Genomic DNA, 6,941 nt, shown 5'->3' on the forward strand with positions numbered 1-6,941 from the left:
TGAAACTCAGCAGAAAAAGAAATTAGATTGGCCCTAAAGTATATAAACAAGTGACCTCATTGGAAATCTGGTCTGTAGCTGTTCTGGCTGTTTCTGACATTGTTATATGAAAAAAAAAAAGGTGGGGGGCTGGATAAAGCATGTTTGATGTGTTGATGAGACAGTCTACAGGCTGATGGACATTCTCTGCTAGGGGACAGTTCTAAAGGAGACTTTTTGGAAGCAGCAGATTCCTACAGTGTTGGAAACTAAACCTCACCCAGAAAAATGGCTCCCCACCCAATTAGCCCCCATCTTAGTTAACGGCTCAGATGGCAACAGGCTAATTAGATTACAGCTCCTCTGTTTGACTCTACTAACCAAATCCCCACCTCACTGCCTGCCACTAACTGGATAACTGGGGCATTAGACCACTTAACTAACCACATTATATGCAGGATGGCTTCTTAATCACCACCAATTGTTCTGGCAAGTGAAATAGGAGAGGGGTGGAGATGAAAGGCTTTTTTCCTTGATTTTATGTAAAGAGAAAATTTAAAAGCTAAAATCCTAAATTTAAGAAGTAAATGTGTAATCATTGACACAGAAGGTACTGACACCCAGTCGATAATCTAACCTGGGGCTGGTACAGTTTGGCCTGAATTGTCCAAGCTGGTATCCAAGAATACTAAATGCTCTGAAAGCAACATTTCAGCTGCATTTCAATAAAAATACGTTTTTCTAGTGTGTTTTCCCTGTCATCCACATAGCAAAATAGCATAGACATTGTTTTGCAATTACTTCAATATTAAATTTTTCCATATGATGGCCTGGCATATCTCTTAGAAATCTGTATTTAATTCAAAGCCAACTATATTTTTCTTGATGGTGAATAAAAAATGGGAAAGAGGTGAGAATTCCTATTAAGTCTCATTCCCTAAACCCAGGTTGATTTTGTTTACAACCAGAGTAGCGTCAAAGGTGGGGTTGACAAGGTGCTCTCCCTCCTGTTCGACAGACTTTTTTTTTTTGAGACCTAGTCTCCCTTCTGTCACCCAGGCTGGAGTGCAGTGATGTGATCTCTGCCTCAGCCTCCCGTGTAGCTGGGATTATAGGCACCCACCACTACATCCGGCTAATTTTTGTATTTTTAGTAGAGACAGGGTTTCACCATCTTGGCCAGGCTGTTCTTGAACTCCTAACCTCGTGATCCACCTGCCTCAGCCTCCCAAAATGCTGGGATTACAGGCATGAGCCACTGTGCCCAGCTGAGACAGATTTTTTTTTTCTAAACAGAATATGTAAGGAATTAGCCTTGATCTCAAGTTGCCATTAACCTTTTTTAAGAACCTTAGCTTCCTTAGTTGCACCACCCTGTTTATAACCAGTTAGTATTTGCAAATAATGAAACTGAGGATCTTAAAGCCTGTGATCCCTGGTTCAAAATCACACAAAATCTGCCATGGAAGAAGAAATAAAATGAAAGCCCCTTGAAATTCTCTGTCAGCTGCTTTGCTTATTGACTTACTCGAGTTCTGTTGCAGTTAGACACTTCCAGTGAGACATCTTCAAAATGCACATTTCATGCCAGGGCATCACAATAAAGCAGTGCTGTCACTGCAAAGCACAAGATAATGCACGTTGTTGGGGAGGAAGACCCCTGCCTTTAAAAACCAGTCTGGGAAAGATGGAGTTGAAGAGAAGCAAGAAGAAAAAAAAAAGGTTTTTTTGTTCGTTTTTTTTTAATCTTAAGCACAAAACTCTCAGATGCCAGGGACAGTGGTGCTTTCATCTTTGGCAAAACAAAAACAAAAACCCCTCCCCTCAGGTCTCCCACCAGGAGTGGCTCTGGAAGGATAAATCTTGAATGGCGTTGATTTGTTAACTCCCAGAAGACCAGCAAAATCTGCAGGGCTGAGTTTAAAAAAAGCAGACCTCTACACAGAGGATTATCTCTGCGACACAGCCCAGTGACTCCAGCTCATTTTCTAGTTTGTGGATTACCATAGTCCCTTGCTTCTTCCCTTCCCTACTGCCCGGCTATTTCATTTCCCATTAGAACTTACCAAGATTGGGTAGGGATTTTGAAATTTATAACTAAAAAGATTCTTCTTTTTCAAGGGATTTGAATTAGTCTCTCTTTTTCCCTATAAAAAACTAACTGTTCAGAAAACATGCTGTTTTTCTCCTCTGTATGAATTGATGACCATTCTTTCGAGTTCCATTAATGATATATTTTAAGATTTAGCCCATGCTGTACAAAAATCTTTTATAAATATAATGGCCCCCCAAAATACTGCCACATCAGAGGAAACTAAGGTACAATTAACAAAGTGATCGTATAATTTATTCCCCAAAGGAAGACATTTTTGAGAGTGAAAGGGGAGTTAATGATGATGCCAAGACGGCAGGTGTAAACTGGGAAGTGTGGTCATGCTAAAAATACGGCAAAATTGAGGTGCCCAGTCACCTGGGGAGTGGACGGTAGAGAAGGATGACCTGGCTTTCCTGGTATGAGGCTTGGCTATGTCCCTACTAATGAAGTCCTCTCCCCTGCAGGCCTGGTTTCTAGGCACACTCTGCCAACTGGGCTTTCTTTTCCTGATGCCCCGGCATTCTGAGGGGCCTGATGTCTCTGGCCTCGAGCCACCTGTGGGGTTGGCCAGCTGTCAGCGGCTGTGTGCATTCAGTTCCCTCGTGGGGATCCATCACAGTCCACCACCCCTCCAACTGGCAAAGCACCACTGAAGGAAGCATTTTTGTGGCACTGGGCAATAGTATGCCACTTCCTTGCCTCCTGTGACAGAAGTGTTCCAAGAGGCTTCTAGTGCTGGTCCTCAAAGAGGGCATCTGGTTCCACTGTAGACACTCGCAGCCTGATGGTGAGCAGCTGGTCACCTTTTGTCCTCCACATCCCATCATGGAACAGGAAACAGGCTACAGACATTTCCCTTTTCCACACCATCAGACATGCCCGCATTGCTGTGCTGTGAGTCACCAAGGTGGCATATACACACCACCAGCCCCAAGGACGTGTCATGAACTATTTCACCTCTGGAAAAGCATGCAGCATCTGGAGATTTAAGTTCATTTCTTCAACATCTCCACATTTACGGTACCAGAACTTGGAGCCAACTCCTTCACTCTGTTAGCGCAGGGTTTCTCAACCTCAGCATTATTCATATTTTAGGCCAGATAATTCTATGTTGTTGGGAGCATTGTAGGATGTTCAGCCACATCCCTGGCCTCTACCTACTAAATGCCAATGGCCTCCCCTACCCTACCCCTGAGCTCTAACCACCAAAAATATTTCTAGGCACTGCCTAATATCCCCTGGGGGCAAAATCTCCCCTGGTTGAGAACTGGTGTCTCAGGGCATTTGGGGTGTGCTTAGCACAAAGCACAGAGAAACTGCCCCGCCTTCTAGAAGTTTGTGCTTGAGCCGCTGGATTATAGTGATAGAGATTACAGCTAGGTTGAGAAGATACAGCATTTAAATGCCACAAATCCCTCAGGGCTTAAAAACCCTTTGCTCTGCCTTTAAGATTTGCTCACCTGCACTGCTGCATATTTGCACTACAATGTGTTGGAATGAGCAAGACCATACTTGCCGGTTCAGAGCTGCATTAGTCTCTCTCATGTCTTGACCCCTGTGTTTACATCACAGGGCATGTTTCCCTTTTCTGTGACAGAAATCTAAAAGAGGAGCGCTGAAACTCTCACTTAGGACCAAGTCAAATGCTGTGTACTTCAAATCAAGAAACACCACGCAGAAGGCAGCCGCAGATGACAGGGTTCAGTTCCGGTTCCCTCCTCAGTGCACTGGTGGGGCTGGGGCCACGCAACATGCTTTGTGTGTGTTGACTACGGTCCCCAGGCAGAAGTGGGCAGATTCAGGACAGATTACCATCTCTCGGCTGTGATTTTCCTGGTCCTTCGTGTTCATTTATGGGAAAGTTTTCTCATACAAAATGACTCCCAGGAGCTCTGTCCAGAACCAAAAACCACACTGCCTTCTCAGGAGGCCAAAATAGGAAGTGAGGTCCAGTGCCATTGTTGTCTCTGCCAGCACAGACCAGACAGGAGGGCCATCACTGGCCCTGGTGCCAGCCAGAGCCCTGTCGACGCTGCCTCCCATGGGCCCTGAATCTGAGGCACCTGGAAGGGTTATTAGCAGGATTGGAACTCATCCCTCTGCTGGGACCAGATCATAATTACAGTAATTTTCTAACAGAGCTCGGCAGTAGGACTGTTTAATCAGCATCTGACTCCCTTGTGCTCCCAGCCCTCATTACTCAAGGAGAGGAGTGGGATGCCTCTTAAAGAGACAGTGCCCGCCTTTCAGCATTTTGAACAGATGTGCCCTAATTGGTAGAATATATCTAAGTCTCACAGCTTATAGTAGGCAGGCTGCATTGCCTCCAACAAACTGCCTCAGTCTTTCACTGTTCTGGGCCTTCTGCCGGAAGGATCCGGGTCAGGCTGCTGGTGGGCTGGGCTTCCCACACCAACACAGCCACCAGGGAAAGGGACACACACAGGGCTAGAGCACTTACAGGATTCCAACAGGCTGGCCCTTTCTGAACTGATGGTATCAAAGAAAAAGTGCTTGGCTGAAGGACGGGAAGGAGACTTGACAGCCACGCATGAAAAGAAATTTTGGCTGGTGGCTTCCCATAATCCAGAGATTCCAGAAACATCTTGTGTTCCTACCCTTCCAGGGGGAAAAAACCTTATAGACTTACCAGTAGTCTCCTAATTCTCACACCCTAGCTTTACCACCTCTGTTTATTATCTGTGCCCCTTTGGCTACCATGAAAGTATCCCTTCGCTTTTTTTCCTTCTCCTTTGCTTGTGAAAATAGACCAGATCTCCCCTGAACAAGAGAAAAGTAATTATTCACTCTGCTTGAGTCAGGAGCACTCTGTCTCCTAGGAAGTGTAGTTCTTGTTAACATTTTGAGCATAAGTTGTCTGTGTTTATTATATCAAGATTTGAGGTGTCCAGCTTTCCAACTCCAAATCCAGTCATGGCTAAAATAGAAGTGTTTTTTCCCCACTGAGAAGTCATATCTCTAATAAGGCCAGACACAGTGGCCAACACCTGTAATCCCAGCACTTTGGGAGGCCAAGGAGGGCAGATACCCGAGGTCAGGAGTTTGAGACCAGCCTGGCCAACATGGTGAAACCTCATCTCTAAAAAAAATACAAAAATTAGCCAGGCGTGGTGGCGGATGCCTGTAATCCCAGTTATTCAGGAGGCTGAGGAAAGACAATCACTTGAACCTGGGAGACAGAAGTTGCAGTGAACTGAGATCACACCACTGCACTCCAGACTGGGTTACAGAGCGAGACTCCATCTCAAAAGAAAAAAAAGTCATGATCACCTCCCAAGCAAAGCTAACAGAGAGGATAGGAGGTACCTTGGACTCGGTCATATGGATCTAAGGCCTTAGCATGAGAAAACTAAGAACTGTGAAAGAGCTCTGATTTCTGAGGACAATTCTGAAAAGCCCTGCAGGGTTGCTTTTTTTTTTTCCTTGAATGTAGTGGTAGACTTTTTCTTTTTTGGGGTGGCAGGGGACTTGTCTCACAGAGCTCGGAAAGTATCTCTCATGTGAACATACTCCACCATCATCTAAAAACATGCTTTTTAAAAAACCACACTTGGATGGGCACAGTGGCTCACGCCTGTAATCCAAGCACTTTGGGAGGCCGAGGCAGGTGGATCACTTGAGGTCAGGAGTTCGAGACCAGTCTGGCCAACATGGTGAAACACAGTCTCTACTAAAAATACAAAAATTGCCAAGCGTAGTGGCTCACACCTGTAATCCCAGCACTTTGGGAGAACGACGTAGATGGATCATGAGGTCAAGAGATCGAGACCATCCTGGCCAACATGGTGAAACCCCATCTCTACTAAAAATACAAAAATTAGCTGGACGTGGTGGCATGCGCCTGTAGTCCCAGCTACTTGGGAGCCTGAGGCAGGAGAATCGCTTGAACCCGGGAGGCGGAGGTTGCAGTGAGCCAAGATGGCACCACTGCACTTTAGTCTGGCAACAGAGCGAGACTCCATGTCAAAAAATAATGATAATAAATCAATAAAATAAAAATACAAAAATTAGCCGGGTGAGGTGGCAGGCCCATGTAATCCCAGCTACTTGGCAGGCTGAGGCAGGAGAACTGCTTGACCCCGGGAGGTGGAGGTTGTGGTGAGTTGAGATTGTACCACTGCACTCCAGCCTGGGCGGCAAAGGGAGACTCCATCTCAAAAAAAAAAAAAAAAAAAAATTGAGCTCAGTTTCCTCAATGAAAAAAGGAGCATATACCTACCCTACTTTCCTCACGAGGCACTGAAAAGGGCCAATAAAATTATGCTTATAAAACTTAGTGTTTTAATGGTAAGAAACCCCCCCCACACACACAAACACATTTCCTCCCACCAAACAAACAATCCCCACGAGCTTGGAATCAGTCATCCTGGGTTATGGATGACTAGATGTGGGCCATGGAGGTATCTGACAGAAGAAAGGTGACTAAATCAGGACAGAACTTGACTCAAAACTAAATTCTAAACATTTTTATCCTACAAACAGTTCAATGAGCCACTACCCCCAGCTAATCCTCCATCTTTCATAGAGGTCATCAGCCACAGTGGCTAGACCTGGGCACATGCAGGAACAGAGCAAAACAGAAGAGGGGCCTATGGCACTATCTGGATGGAGAGAAAAACTCATGTGTGCTATTTTTCTGATGGCCCTAGGCCTGTATTATTAGAAAAGTGCTTTCCTTCCTAGGACTTCTCCTTCTAAAGCCTATACTCAACTAAGAGAGAGACTGAAAGGAGATGGTGCCTGGCCTTAGATTAACTGAGGTGCTGTTGTATGCACGCTGCTAATGGATCATTAAAAAAGCTGGGAGTCAGAAAAATCACATCCATGTCTTTGAATGGCTCCTGCT

The sequence above is a fragment of the Theropithecus gelada genome, chromosome 16, assembly GCF_003255815.1.
Source record: "Theropithecus gelada isolate Dixy chromosome 16, Tgel_1.0, whole genome shotgun sequence".
Lineage (NCBI taxonomy): Eukaryota > Metazoa > Chordata > Mammalia > Primates > Cercopithecidae > Theropithecus > Theropithecus gelada.